Here is a 17,421-nt window from a genome sequence, read left to right as displayed (position 1 = left end):
CAGCGTTTAAACTACAATCCAGCCTCAACAGACCGAGATTTCAACAAAGCCAGTACCCAAATCGCCCGCAACCAACATCAAGATACAAGCAGTTGAACAGGCAGCAGTACCAGGACCAGAGCAGAATAACCAAGAGGTCATATTAAAGGTAAATAAGAAATAAGCAGGTAATGTGGCTAACTATATTGAAAACTGGAAAAAGATTACTGCGGACAACAAAGTTTTAAGTTAGTTCCAAGGTTTTAATATTTTATTTAAAACAACGCCCTCTAAAGAGAGAGCACCAAAAGTTTTGATAGACCCAAATCAGTCATATGACTTAGCTATAAAGCAATTACTTCAGAAAGGAGCTAATTCTCCCTCTTCATATACACAAGGGCAATTTCTTTCTTCATATTTTCTAGTGCCCAGAAAGGATGGGAGTCACAGATTTGTTTTGAATTTAAAACAATTAAACTGCTGTATAGAAGCCCCACATTTTAAGCTGGAAGACTATAGGTCAGTTCTCAAACTCATTTTCAAGGGTTGTTTATGGCAAAGGTAGATTTACAAAATGCCTATTTTTGCTATACCTGTTCATGAACATACCTAAATACTTGGAAAACTATTTCAATTGGTGGTTAAATAACATACCAATTAGTAAGCAAAATATAAAAGAATCAAATTATGTACTTGAAATATTTTGTGATGTATCTCTTTTAGCCTGGGGGGTATGCTGTAATGATAACAAAACTCATCGTTTTTGGAGTTATGAACAGCAGAAACTACATATAAATGCACTTGAGTTACTGGCAGCATATAATCGCTTGAAATCAGCGGAAATAATACAAAAGCGGTGTCTTGTATTAACAAGATGGGGAGTGGGCAGTACTCTAATCTAAATAGCATTTCTAGAGAAATTTGGCAATATTATAAAAACAGAAATTTAAGAATATTTGCATCTTATATCAGTACAAAAGAAAATATTATTGCTGATTCAGAGTCAAGATCTTTAAAAATAGAAACAGAGTATTCTTTAAGTGATAATTGTGTTAATATAATTTTTGAGCAACTCCATATTCCTGATATAGATTTGTTTGCTACATAAATCTTAACAAAAAATGTGCAAGGTATGTGTCTTGGAAACCTGACTCCGGATCGGAAAAGGTTAATGCATTTACTCTAAATTGGCAGGGATTAAAATTTTATGCTTTTCCACCTTTTGCTATTATTCCACGAGTTTTAAAAAAAATAATATGTGACAAAGCCATAGGGATTGTGGTAGTACCAGAATGGCCAAGTCAGCCTTGGTACCCAACCTTTAATAAGCTGGTATCAGGCAAAAAGGTAATTTTAGGACCTGATAAAAATTTAATCTTGAACCCTTTTAGGCTTCCATATCCGGGACACCAACATCTTACCCTGGCTGCCGCATGTTTATCAGGCAAGCTTTTTTAAGAAAAGGCATTCCTGAGGATTCCATCCCAATTAGGACTGCATCTATTACAACAAAAACACTAAATTTGTATAATACTGTGTTCAAGAGATGGTGGAGGTATAGTATATGAAAAAATATAGACCCTTTTGCTTAAGAATTATCAAATATTATTAATTTTATTTAATCTATAGTAGATCAGAATTACACTTATATACATTCACAGAGCTGCATTGTCGTTGATAATAGATATTCCAGAAAATCATAAAAACATTTTTAAAATATTTTACAAAGGTATATATAAAGGTTTATTGCCCAAATATCAATTTACTTGGGACCCTCAACCAGTATTAGTTTATTTAGAAACATTATTTCCTCTCACAGGCCTTTCCATGAAGGAACTTACAAACTTGTAATGTTAATTGCTCTTACTTCAGCACACAGGTTGCAAACCATATCCCTAATAAAAATTCAAAATATTCTCATTGATCAAGATAAGATTGAGATTCTGATACCAGATAGGATAAAAACTTCGTCAAAAAATAAAAATCAACCTGTTTTAAGATTTCCATATTTTAAGGAAAAACCAAAGTTGGTGTGTAGCATCGACTTTATGCCAGTATTTAGAGATTTCTAAAAACATTCGTCCTCAATTGGAAGACAATGTTTTTATAACTATAAAAAAAACATATAAAGCAGCATCTACACAGACATTGAGTAGATGGCTAAAAGATATTTTAAAATTATGTAATATAGACACCAATATTTTTAAAGGGTATAGTGTTCGGCATGCATCTACCTCAGCAGGGGCTAGGGCTGGATTAAATATAGAAACTATTAGGGAGACGGCAGGATGGACAGAAAATTCTCAAGTATTCAATGTTTTTTATAATAAACCTTTAGCAAAAGATTACGGGCTCTTTGCAAAAACTATATTATCTGGTTAGTCCATGTAATTGTATATATATTTTGGTTTGGTTTAATTCTGTTATGAATTTTGTAATTATATGTGTAGGTTATGGTTATGACATAACATTAATTTTCTTATTATTATTTTTTCGTACCTGGTTAAAGGTACACATATTATGTACTTAAAATATAAACATTAACCTTAATTGTTGTAATATGTTATCCACTTTTGTAGTTCCAAATAAAAAAAAATAAATAAATAAATAAAATGTGTGAATTATTAATTTTTGGGGGATAGCAATATAATTTTGTTTATTTATATCGCACAATATTGTCTAATCTTTCAACAGCCTACCATTAGTACAAATGTTCGATATGTAATGTGATGGACAATTAATTAATTGATTGACTTACCTGTTAAGGAAGGACAATCATAATTGTCCTATCTTACATTTCGAACATTTGTACGCTCCCCCCCATTGATTCTTTAGAACCCACCCATTTATTGTGCGATCAAAAAAAAAAAAACAGTGATTTGCGCCTAGTCACCTGTCCAGAAGCTGGATATCTTCTTTTTCTTCTTCTTCTTCTTTAAACTGTGGTCAACCTCCAGAAAATACCACTACCATTAGTACAAATGTTCGAAATGTAAGATAGGACAATTATGATTGTCCTTCCTTAACAGGTAAGTCAACCCAATCAATTAATTTACCACAACTTTCTACTGGATTCAGCATCACTTCACTGAGAATCATCTTATTTGTGTCAGTAATACTAACAATATTCCTACTGAAGAAAAGAAAACGTATTTTCACAATCCTTTTCGGACCCAAATTAGACACCGGACAAATCCAAATTTTGGAAGAACTACTAGCCAAAACGTTAAAAACTTCGAGGACGAAATTACATTCAGAGGAGGGAGAAGAAATGTAACTATAAGCTCCCATACTAATAACCGTTAAACGTTAAACTACAGTGTAATGCGAGCAATTTCAAAGTCAGCATCTCCAACAATTCCGGACAATAAACCCATTTTTATTTTTATAACATTTATTCGATTAATATTATTTGATCAATTCGTTTCATTTTTGTAATTAAGATGTTTATAAAGTGATGTTGTATTTTTTAAGTAGAAAACAGTTGTATAATTTTGAAAATAGATAATTCGTTTTTTAAAAGTTATATCGAAAATGATAAAACAAGAAAAGAATAAAACATGGGATCAGAAATGTCAAGCAATCAATATATACATCGGAGGGAAGCAATGTACAGAGGTATGGAATTTTATACAATCAGTAAAAAATACAGGAAAAAGACAAAGCACAAATACACACCATAAAACCAAGACAATGGAAAGATCACTATGAAAGCTTGCTGACAGAGACAAGAATACCTAGCGAACTCCCCAACACAGTCAGTACATATACAAGGAGAGGAAGCGAGGGTAGACATCGAAACAGTAAGGAAGGCTGTAATGACCCTAAAGAATAATAAAACTGCTGGACCTGAGAAAATCTATGCTGAAATGCTTAAGAATGGAACTCATGAACTATTTGAAATATTAACTTATGTGATCAATCAGTGTCTAAATGGACACTCAGTACCAGAACAATGGAGAACGGCATACATGTCCTCAATACACAAAAAGGGGGAGAAAAGGAATTGTAATAATTATAGAGGCATATCGGTAACCAGCAACCTGAGCAGACTGTATGGACGAATTTTGAGAAATATGATCGAGGAAGAATATAAGCACCATGAAGAGGAAGAACAAAGCGGGTTCCGTGCAGGAAGATCGTGCACCGATAACGTATTTTGTCTTAAACAAATAATAGAAAAAAGATCGGCTAAGAATCTAGAAACTCATATTACTTTTGTAGACCTGCAAAAAGCATAAACAAACATCTCCTTAACAAAACTGTGGACAACGTTGAAAAGATCTAACATCAACCACACATTGATAAATGCTATACAAGAACTATATAAAGACTCTAAGGCACAGATAAAAACAGGACAATATCTAACGGAAGAATTCCTGGTTACAAAAGGCTTGTGACAGGGATGCTGTATCTCACCAACCTTATTCAAGATATATGTTGCAGCGGCATTGGAAAGATGGAAAATAAAGGTACATAGGATATGAGGAAAGAAAGGGTATAGAGCTTAGCGATTAATGTATATATACACTCCAGTTTGCTGATGACCAGGTAGTGCTAGCGACCGACAGGGAAGACATGCAGTATATGCTAAGAAAACTGATAGAAGAATATAACGACTGGAAAATGAATGTCAATACAACAAAAACCAAATATCTTTGTACTGGAAACGAGTCAGATAACATAGACCTCGAAAACGGACAACATATTTCCTGCTGTCAGAGCTATGACTACTTGGGTGTTGCCTTTGACAATACAAGAACTGATACACGGGAAATAGAAAAACTTATCACTCAAGCAAAGAAAGTCTTAGGATGTCTCAATGGTATACTGTGGAGTAAAGAGATAACGAAAGGAAGGAAATTTAATATATATGAGACCATGATTAAAACTACTCTTCTTAATGGCGCTGAAACATGGAGAATTAGTGAAAAGAACAAAAAGCGAATAGAAGCAGTAGAGATGGATGCAATGAGAAGATCTTTAGGTATTTCCAGACGAGACCGAATCAAAAATGATGTAATAAAAAAACGTATGGGAATAGAAGAAAATATAACTCAAGATATAGAGAAGAAACAATTAAGGTGGTATGGCCATGTTCAACGGATGCCAGCATCAAGACTCCTCATAAAAGTAATAGAATGGCAACCGATAGGTCGACGGAAAAGAGAAAGACCCAGATTAGAATGGCAACACGGCGTAAACAAGTCCATGAGCGAAAGAAATTTAACAACAAACGACTGCGAAGATAGGAAGAGATGGTGTTTAGGTATCGCACAACGTCGAAAGACGTTTTAAACCGATGTATATATATATATATATATATATATATATATATATATATATATATATATATATATATATATATATCGAAAGTGCATAAATTTATCTATATTGTGTTAAGTCTTCTTTTTTATTTTTAACGGAAAGTAAACACAATTTATGTTAAAAATACATTTATTTTAACGTTTTGTTTTACCATTGCAAAATAGTGGTCAAAATGGGAACGTAGAAATAAACGTATTTTTAACTAGAATTGTGGTTAATTTCCACTAAAGATAAAAAATAATATAACTGCCACAGAAAAAAAACTTCCGAACAATATGTTAAGTGTTTGTCAGTGTTATTTAATTTCGCAGTGTTAAATTTGGCTCTGTTTTACTTTTTGTATATACCCGTTAGTGTTAATGGACACAGAATATCAACTTTTTATATGAACTCGGTTTTACCATTAATCTGCGATTTTTCTTAAAAGTTGAATACCTAGAAGTTAACTAGCTAATTGTGTTTTATTTGCAATCAATAAAGTTCATAATATTATTATTTTTCCTATATCAATAAACTAAGTAATCAAGCAATCTGTTGGGTTAAGTAAATTAAAATAAAGTATTGGGGGTGGTGTATACATAAGGAGTTGTTTGACTACTTGTTAGTATTTGTGCCAGAAAATAAAAATATACCATTTTTCAAAGTATAAACGTTGCACGTCACGATTTGTATAAATTGACGTCACTTATATTTAAAATTTCCAGAACGTCAACCTTAGAGTTCAAATTTTCCTAACGCCTAGGACATCATTATACCCTGGATTATTATACCATGTTGACGCCCTAGGCGTCAACATGGTATAATAATCAGAAAAATGTAATCATCATTATATTGGGAAATTTAGAATTACGATGATTAAATAACCAAAAACATTTGTTATTATTAATAATATTAATTTTATAAAATAACTCTTTAAGTCTAATATTCCACAAAAAAGTAATTTGAATTAAATAGATTACACAATTGTACGCAACTAATACGGGAACACTTCAAATTTTAATGACAGTTCAGCGTGTGGCAAAATTGTTTAAAGTGTCGTCGCTTTTTTAGAGTAAAAATTTTGTTTATATTTTGATTTCTTACACAATTTAATCATAATATATACATATTAAATTTAGATTAATAGTTTTAAAAACTAATTATTGTTTTGTACAGTGATTGTGCTATGTCCAAACAATTAAATAGTCTGTAAAACGCTGATAAGCTTTTATATAAGATATATTATTTTGAACAAGAACAAGAACAAGAACAAGAACAAGAAATATTGGTGGGACGGTTTTACTATTAATGCTCTAAAAGAGGTAAGTTTAAAATTTAGAATATATAATTTAGTATTAAAATGTTTTCTATGTATTTTAGTGTGTTGCACTAGTCTTAAAACTGAGTTTAATTACTGGTAATATAACAGTTTGAAAAATTGTTGACATTTTAAAAATTCCTCACTTACTAACTATTCTGATTTTTTGCAACGCTGTGGGGTTCTGACGTCGCGTCGTAAATCTTGAATGAATTTTTATATGAAAAATTCTATAGTAGTAGTTAAGTTTTATGTAATTTAATGTGAAAGCTTTTTTATATCTAGAACTAAAATATCTTACCATGAAATGTAGTAAATTCACCAAATAAGATAGCTTTAACACCTTTGTTTACCATCTTATACATCTAATTATGTTTGTTATTATTATGGCGAAATACTGATTATTCAGAGTTTATTTTTGTAATTGCTAAAGCTATAAATTTCCAGTGAGTCTTTAGATAATATTCATAATAGTGAGCGATTAGAGTATATTAACGAGATAATATTCTTTTACTAACTAGTACTTTGTAAAATGATTTTTTGCCTATTTGTCTGTTGAATATAATTGCTGGTCTTAATCGATTTTCGAGTTTGTTGTCCTTGTATAGTTTAAATCGATATATGTAAAAAATCAAAAGCATAGTAACTTTAGCGAATTAACTCTTCAAATTAGAGAAAACTTATATGACGCGATTGTTTTTCTTCTTCTTACGTTAATATGAAAATGTGGGAGCATGATGGATTATCAAATTTTTTTTTGATCTGAATATTTTTATAGATAATTTTATTATTTTCTTATTATTTCCCTTTTTGGTCTTTCTTTTTTTTGTTATTGGCTTTAGGGTAACCACACAGCCAGACACAATTTTTTTTAAAACAGATACAATACAGGGATTACACAGGGATTACACTCTTCTCGTCCAGGGACCGCTCAGAGAATTTTTATAAACGATAAAAGGTAGGCCTCGGACATATAGGTATACATTCATTAAGGAAAGACATCAGGTATCAACAAAGGTGGTTATTGTAAATAACCACCTTTGTTGGTTGTTGATTAACAAAGGTTATATTTGTATATTCGTTGTTCTGACGAAAGACAGCAGACAATCGTAAATTTCTTTTCTGTCTAAAGCAAGAAAATGCAGTATATTATATGGGCTTCCAATGTTTAATTTTAAAAGTTTTCTGAAAAGCTCATTACATTGTGCTCTATATTTTGAACAATCAAACCAGGTGTGGCCCAGGTCACCGATTTTATTACAGGCTTCACCAAGATCACTCTCAAATATTTTTATTTTAAATAAATGTGCTGGACAACATCCGTGACCAAACTTCATTCTGCTTATAGAAGTTATACTTTTTCGACTGTAATCGTACTCATTGTACCAAGATTTTCTTCTGAATTTGGTTTCAAGTCTGGTGTAACGTGTTAGATTTGTAAATCTGTACTCTTGCCATAAATAGGACCATTTCTTCATCAATCTCTATTTTGCTATGATTATTTGTTCATCTGTGGTCAATTCGTAATTTATTTGTTCCCCCATCGCTATGCTTTCTTTGGCAATTTGATCTGCAATTTCATTGTTTGTTATTCCTGCGTGTGCTTTGACTCAGAAGAATTTTATGTATTTAAGTTGACGATTTTATATAGTAAAGTTATAAGTTTAAGTATTGCTTGGCTAAAAATAATGTCATTGGTTGTGTTTGAGTTTAATTTTAAAATTTTAAGAACGGAAAGTGAATCGGAAAAGATTATAGCATTCTGATCCTATTCCTGATAAACATATTCTAGTGCTTTTAGAATTGCTATTGCCTCAACTATGAAATGTGTTTTTGTTTAACTTATATTTTTTCTGTATACGTTTAGGTATTACGAAAGCGCAACCTGTACCATCGGCGTTTTTTAATCCATCAGTGTATATGGTGACGTAGTTTGGATGGTCCTCTAAAATTTGATTTATGACTATACTATTAAATGATGCTAACTCCGAATAAAGGGGTATATTCACATCACAGGAAACACAGTGATCAAAGTAGTCGGTCCTTACCTTTGTCTGTGGTTTTAAGGTCATGTTTCTTAATCTATCACAAATAGGAGGAGAGTTTTAATGAATCCAAAAAGACTTAGGTCGTATTTGTTTAACTCATATATGCTGCTAATGAGTGATAAGTTTTTCTTTAGCGACTCAATAATCATTTTTTCAGCTAAAAAAGATCTTTTCAGTTCTAATGGAGGTTCGATTGCTTCAGCTCTTAACGGTTCAACTGGTGTAGATTTCATTGCTCCCAGATATTCTGAGTAATTTGTTTTGTATAATATCCAGCTTACCTAGATTTGTTTTATTGGCTGTTCCATAAAGTGTACAACCATAATCAATTATTGATCTTATGTAAGCTTTATAAAAGATTAGAGCAGTTTGAGGTTCTGCACCTCATCAAGTTCGCATAATGGATTTTAAAAAGTTTAGTCTTTTATTGCATCATTTTGTCTCTATTTGTGCAATATGAAGTTTCCAAGTCAATTTTCTGTCTAATGTAATTCCTAAGTATTTGACATTGGTATCCACTGGAAAATCTATACCATCTATTATAATTTTCTGCATCGGTTTCATGTTATGCTTGGTGAATATTATAACTTTGGATTTTTCTGCGGAGATTTGTAGCCCTAAATCACCTTTGGATCTTTAAACGAGTTTCGTGCTTGAATTCAAACGATTGATGTATTCGTCAATATGTTGGCTACGTGTATAAACAACAAAATCATCGGCACATTGTATAATAGTTGCTTTAGATATGGAAGTGTGTAAATTAGTAGTAAATATATTAAAAAGTAATGGTGCAAGGAAAGATTCTTGTGGCAAACCTAAATTTTCATTACGTTATTTTACTGGGCATACAAATGTCCTCTGAGCCCTACTTGCCTGTTTATATATAATTTGCATATCGTGTTAGCAACTTCTTGAGGGATTTATAGTTGCATCATTTTTCCAGTAGGATGAACCAGTTGACATCGTCATAGGTACCTTTAACATCTAGAAACATCGTTTCTTTATACTCGTTTTCAGTTAAGCCTATTTGTATGTCTGTAACTAAGTGTGTCACCGCATCTACGGTGCTAAAACCTTTTTTAAAACCATATTGTGCAGTTGGCATAGCGCCGGTTGTATTTAACCACAATTCCAATCGGTTTCTAATTATTCTTTCGAAAAGTTTGAGTATACATGGCATAAGTGCAATATGTCTATATGAGTCACATAGGTGGGGCTCTTTGTTTGGTTTGTGTATTGGTATTACACTAGCCTTTTTCCAGATCATCCAGATTATAAAAAATCTATATTGGAATCAAACAGCCCACATGAAGAATGGACATATGGTGAGTGAAAACGTAACCATTTCGAGAGCAGTTAGACAGGGCTGTATACTTTCGCCACTGCTTTTCAACCTGTACACGGAACAAATATTTCTAGAGGCACTGGAAGAGTACAACGAGGGCATCAAGATTAATGGTGTACCAATAAGTAATTTTTGATATGCATATGATACTGTTATACTGGCCGATAATATCGAAAATTTACAGATGATGCTAAATAGAGTAAATACAATTGGCAACCAATTTGGACTGAAGATCAATAGAAAGAAAACTAAATTTATGGTGATCAGTAAAAAGAACATTCAACATACCGACCTGAATATTGAGGCCGCACGTATTAAAAGAGTACACCGATTTAAATATCTGGGATATACAGTAAATGATAAGTGGGACCCAGATGGAGAGATTAAGATCCGAATTGAAATAGCAAGATCCAAATTCATCAAAATGAAAAAGCTCTTAAGCAATCGCCACCTAAGCATTAACCTCCGATGGCGCGCCACGAAATGCTACGTACTCTCTACGCTACTTTACGGAGTTGAAGGGTGGACGTTAACAGCAGCAACTATAAAGAAGTTAGCGGCTCTAGAAATGTGGTTGTATCGACGCATACTGAGAATACCTTGGACAGACAGAGTGACCAACACAGAGGTATTAAGACGAATGGGTAAAGAGATGGAATTGTTAACAACTGTTAAAAGGAGGAAAGCGTCATACCTGGGCCATGTGTTCCGTAATGATAAGTACAGTCTGCTACAGCTTATCGTGGAAGGTAAGATTGAAGGTAGAAGAGGTTTGGGTAGAAAGAAGAAATTCTGGCTGAGAAATTTGAGAGAATGCTTTCAAATACCAGAAGCCGCGAACATAATACATGCGGCACAAAACAGAAAAACCTATCGTTTGATGGTCGCCAACCTTCGATAGAAGATGGCACATAAAGAAGATTAGAAAAACACCGTGGCATTGTTTGATAATTGGAATATCTTGGGATATCTAATATCATCATATCCAGGTGATGTATTCTTTCTGTTTTTTATAATATAATTTAATTTTGGTAAGCTAATTGGTTGACTAAAAATCTTATGGTTGTTGTCATTTTGTCTTTGTTTTGAGGAAATGTGTGAGGTATCATCCAAAGCATTAGCTGCTATAATTTTATCTAAAAATTGTTATATCCCATTCATTTTTCTGGCCTGAGTCCATATGTTTGTCAATGGTGAATTTCTATTTAAGTTTTCGCACCAGAACTGCCAATGTAGTTTAGCTTTAAACTTCAAAAACTTTTTTGTTTTTGAAATTTCGTTTTTACATTTCACATAATTTTCCGTATTGCTCTTTGTCGCTTATACGTGTAATAAGATAATAATTCTTGATATAGACTCCAATCTGCTTTATTCAAATTCCATTTTGTTTTTGGATGTATTATGATGTCTTTAGTTTCCATGCCTTTGTTAATTTCTATATTAATTGAAAAATGGTTTGGACCTAATACATCAGGTAAAGTACGTTTATTGACGTTTCAATTTCCACTTTGGAAATCGTTCTCAAAATACAAATGGTAAAAATTCACTAATGTTTGTATTTTAAGAACGATTTCCGAAGTGGAAATTGAAACGTCAATAAACGTACTTAAACCTTTAATTGTGGCTTATTCCCATTTAAATAGTAATCACAATTAATTACTGTATCTGGAGTTACAAAAGTTAAATCCACGACTGGATTATTCCCATGATTTGTGAACTTTGTAAGTCATCCGGTGTTTAAAAGTACTAACTCCGTATTGTCTGAAGCGGTTATACTTTGCGAGCCTTTGGTGTTACTTTTGTATGATCCCCATGTTGAATGATGTGTATTGAAATCACCTCCAAATATACTATTTGACTTAATACAGTTAAGAATTGCGTCATAATCGGCAGTTGTTCGTATGTTAGGTGGGCAGTATAATCAGAAACATGTTAGCGGTATTTCACTGTTATTCAATATTTGTATACCACATAAAAATATTTTCATTAAATTTTTTTTTTAATTGGAATTTCCTTAAAGCAAAATATATTTCTGGCAAGGATTGCCACACCTGCATAACCGTTATTTCTATGTTAACGAATAATATTTTATGCTTTAAAGTTATATTGTTTATCTGGCTTAAACCACGTCTTTGAAATTAAGGCAATATCAATTATATTTTCATTTAAAAATTTAACTAAACTTAGTTTATTATGTACATCCGAATAACTTAAATTTATTGAATTTGTTAATTTTCCTGTTAAGTCGAGTGACTTTCGTTACTATTATATTGGATATTATATTATCAAAAAAAAATTCGTCATTAAAGGCAGTATCTACGTTTCTTATTATGCCTTTTCGTTAAATCAAATTATTTGGAATATATGCTTTTAGTTGTTCCTCTTTTATATTTTCATTTTTTACTAAGATGTTTGCATCTTTGGGGCTTTTAACTTGTACTCTTACCCTATTCTTTCCTACTCTGTCAATACTAAGAATATTTTTAATTGCTAATTTTATATGTAAAATATAACCTACCTTCATAGGATGCAGTTTGCCAATATTTACTTCATTTGTTTTTTCAATGAATACATATACCTTATCCGTATAGAGATAACGTTTTTCTAGATTAAGCAGCTTAATTTTCTTTTTCCTGTTCCTTGGTTTGTAGGCATTCTTCTACTTGATTCATATATTGGGTCCCCCCTTTGTCAGGGGAAGAGTTTTCATTCATTTTTTTTTAATTTATTTACGCTGCAACCACAAGGGTTATTAGCGACCTAAAAAATATAATACAGGTAAAGGTAGAAAAAATTACAATAATTGATACAGTTCTGAGTCTTTAAGATAACTTATTGTGTTTTTTAATATTCATGTTTTTTCCTAAGATTTGTGATGGAACAGACATGAAGTCAACAGTGATATTATTATTCTTTAGAGGAATTATTTACCGATGAGTCGGAATCTTCTTCCGATAATGAAGTTTTCACTGTAGAGAGTAAACCTATGTGTTGCCAAGTTTTCGTATTAATTTGGTGCTTATGGTTTTCATTCTTTTGTCGATGTAGTATGAATGTAATTCCGTAAGAAACTTTATAAGTACATAAGAGTCTTCTGAGTACAATTTTGTTACGCTGATTATGTCTTTTGATCCTTGTATATTTTCGAATAGATCCACTACTTGATTGAAGCTTAACAATTGCTTTTCCCTTTCTACATTTATTCTCTAACTGGTTCCAATAATGTTTGGAGATTTGGTATATCATTTCTTAAGTTTTTGTCATCAGTTTTGGTTTTTTTCTTTAATTGAAGCTTAGGTTTTTTAAAGTTTTCTTCGGAGGGTGGCGTGATTGCATCTTCTAGGGTTCTTTTTCTGGTTGCTTTGTTCGAAATTACTTGGGGTTCGTAAGAATTCAAATGTGTATTTTTATTTGGAGGTAAGTGTTGACTTGTTTCGGGTAAGGTTGATTTATGTTTTTGGGTATTAGAGGATGACTCAGACGATGTAGGTGTTGCGATTGTAGTGTTAACTGAAGAAGTGGTCAAATGTATGGATGTATTTTGTAGTGAGCACTGTTAGGTTTGGTTTATTGATAAATTTGGGATTGCTACTCTTTGTAATGTGGTTTGAGAAGACGTAGTAAGTGTGAAGGGAGTGGTATTTGAGATTGCGGGAGTATTTTGTAGATTATCTTGTTGAGTATGATTTATTGATGAATTTTGTCTTATTTCTGTTTGCATTGCACTATCATTGTGAGGATGGTTAGAAGGTGAAATATTTGGACAATTAGCTGCCTGGTGTCCAGTTAATTTGCATTTGAAACAATTTTCGTTTTGGGCTATAAATATGCGGTATGATGTTTGTTCCAACTCGATAATAAAAGATTCAGGTGGTACAAAGTTGTCTGGAAAAGGTGAAACGAAAATTTTTGTTCGGAAGCTTAGAATATGACTAAAGGCAGGATTGGTTGCTCCTATCCGTAGATATGATATGTCTGAGACAGGATTTAAACCTAGTTTTATTAATTCGTCCATTATTATATTAGAAGGTATGCTTGGACATACATTGGACAGAATTAAGCGGACTGATGGAGTTATTAATCTTCTCGCTTCTAGTATATTTCCATTTACTATTATTTTCTTTGTTTCTGCTATGAATTTATCTACTAGGTTTTTGGATGATAGATATATGCATATTCTACCGTGTGATATACGGGATGCGAAAATTATATTTTTCGGTTCTATATGCTGACTCAATCCTTCAAGATAGTCATTAATTGTACAATTCTCTAGAGTGTTAAACAAAATAGCTTGATCTCTGCTTGGGATTAATATACTACGTGGTTGACTAACTGCTTTTGAGTATGATGCATTTTGTGGTAGCTGATTGGAAGAAAACATCTTTTAAATGGATTTTAAAATCCGACTAAAACCGGTGCTGTTTTACAGCTTTCGTTGTGATACCAGTTCATGTAAATTGGATAATACTTATAACTGATTGCAGTTGTTTACTTAAATATATAAATCCGAATAGTTGAAAAAAGTATATTTTATCTACTCACTATTCCAATATTCAGTATACAAATCACTTTCACTTTTATACTTAATTACTTTTCTTAAGTTATTAAACCACTATAAAATTAACTTCTTTGCGAGCTATTTTAGATTAGACTCGAACATGATTTTGATTTTAATATAATTCACTATTTACATGTTCAGAACTGAAGAAATAATCGTTTAAATATTTAAATTTTTAAGAGAAACTTGAAATGCCTTTCATCCATTTTTGTAAACTACCAATACATACACACAAACAATAACAATAATAAACATTTAAATAAACACAAAAACTGGGTTTATTTGCCCGTAGTGAAATTAGTTTATTATTAGTAGTCATAAAAAACTGGTCTTAATCATTATTTAAGCACCTGTAAATATACGTGTACTCGTGAATGAATGAGCGAACAAGACTTGTGATCTTTCTGATTTTATTTTGCTAATATATGAATAGTGTCATATATATTAAGGATAACACTTCGTATCGTGACTGTATCAGTAATAGTTCTTAAACAAAATACCTATTAATAATATGAAAGAAACCTATGTTTATTAAGAATAAAACAAAACGCATCCAAATGAAAAATAAAATCACATTTTGTTGTGTTAGTCCAGTCGTCAGAGATTTGATCCCTAAAATCATACAAACATGAATTTTGCTGAGAATATCAATTTTGGGATTTAAAAAAAAAAACAAAAAGGTTTACCACTTTAACCCCTTATAGCTAACCCCTTAAAACTCTCCAAGTAGGGGGGTAAAAACTCAAAAAAATCGATTTACTATAAATCTGTACGACGTAGAGAAAATATTTCAAATAAAAAATGTAGCAGAGATAATTTTAAACAAAGATGTGTATTAGCATTTTTTGCGTAGAACGAACCGTTCTCTCAGAATCAACGCTTGAAGCGACCAGCGATTTTGATTGTCAGTTCCTCTTGCGAAATCAATGTTAAATAAAATTTATATCAACTAGACGATAAAAAGTCGATATCTTTTGGTCAGAGTGTCCTATCGACGAAAATCAAAATGCGTTTTAAAGGCGAAGAGTGCATCTTTTGTATGCAATTTTTGTATTTTGTTGCAAATAAAGTCAGTTTCTATAAAGCTGTTCAATATTTAAACTTTGCGCGATCTTTGCCATTTTTACGATTCTTGTGGGATCAATAAAATGTATTCTTTAATATACCTATAACATATTCGACTTTAATTTTTGGCAACCAATAAGAGGCATTTTAAATATGATTAAAAAACGCAGAACACGTCTCACGAAATGCCTCCAAGGAGAAGGTTTTGGGTATAATTTATAGCAGAAATTAAGTATTTTTAAAAAACGTACTGATGTTATTAAAAAAGTGCAGTTTAACCCTTAACTACTGACGTGGATGTTTCAGGACGTAAACTCTGACATGCGGTATGTCATACCGTTGCCTATTCTCCTTTGTTTTTAATATGAATTTATCTTATATCACTGTATTTGTTTTTTATATCAACTACGGAATGATTCTTCACATTGCTGTAGCATAATATACTGCTACAAGTAAAATAAACTTTACTTTTTCAAGAATATTATGAATGCATGCATAATATTTAAAAAATGGTGGACGTTACTACAAAATCGTTTATAAACTAAATTACAAGAAAAATTGATTACTTGTGACTAACAAATGGTAAAATAATGTTAAAAGAAACAGACTAATGATTTAAATTTAATGAGAAACTAAAATACAAAATTCTGACAATAACCAAAAATTACAATAAAATAACTAGTCATTTTGCGCGCAAGGTCCGCAATTTTTCTTTGTACACTGTAAGCACACTGGTTTTCCACAAGAAAAGCACACGTAAAAAGTCTTTCGCTTTAATGCACTTGGGCATAAGTAACACGTCTTCTTTTTCTCAAGCCTTTCTTCAAAATCTGCTTCTTTTTGGCGTTTTTGTCCTAGTATTCGTTCAATACCACATAATAATTTCTCTCGAGATTCTGGGATGGATTTTCGAGTCTTCTTTGTAGATGAGGTAAAACTAATTGTTTCGCCAACCTCCTTTGTGTAGTTTAGCCTTTCCATATTATCTTCTTGTAGTGATTGGTATACAACATGCGAATTAACAGCAGCTATATTAATGATGCGGTAAAAAATAGTAAGTGGCCATCGGCGAGAACGACGTTTTACAGAATATTTGGCACACTTGGCATCTAAAGTATCGACACCTCCTTTCGTACGATTATAATGAGCTATAATTTCTGGTTTTCCAGTAATCTGATCCGTGCCTATTGAATGGTGCATCGAAGAAATAAGTAAAACAGCCCTCGATTTTTTTGGCACATGGGAAATTAGGGATAAACTTTTCGTAAATCCGTAAGTAGTTGAATTTACTTGCCTACATCGGTGTGGCTGAAATTCCGGAGGGATTTCCCGTTTATTTTTCTTGAGGGTTCCCACATACGTTAACTTCTTTACTTCTAACTGCTTTCCTAATTCTATAGAACTAAACCAATTATCAGCTGTGATATTACGGTTAGTTCCATAAATAGGTTTAACAAGCCGAAGAAAAGATTGAGTTGGTTTATTCATCTTCTTTTCTTCCTCAGATAACCCAGTTCCGTCAGTGTCCTTGCCTCCATATATATAGGCATTGTATAAGTAACTTGTTCGTGCATCAGTCAGGCACATTATTTTAATGCCATATTTCACAGGCTTCTTAGGCATATACATTTTAAGCCTACACCTTCCCCTAAAGCCGACCAACATTTCATCAATACAAACACATGTGCCTACGGAATACAGTTTTTGACAATTTGATATGAATATATTAAATATGTTACTAATGGCTGCTGTTGGATCTATCTTTTTTCTTTCTTCTCTATCCAGAGGGTTATCAAAACGT

Source organism: Diabrotica undecimpunctata, chromosome 4 (assembly GCF_040954645.1).
Source record: "Diabrotica undecimpunctata isolate CICGRU chromosome 4, icDiaUnde3, whole genome shotgun sequence".
NCBI lineage: Eukaryota > Metazoa > Arthropoda > Insecta > Coleoptera > Chrysomelidae > Diabrotica > Diabrotica undecimpunctata.
The sequence above is the reverse complement of the archived record's forward strand: the minus strand, read 5'-3'. Positions refer to the sequence as shown.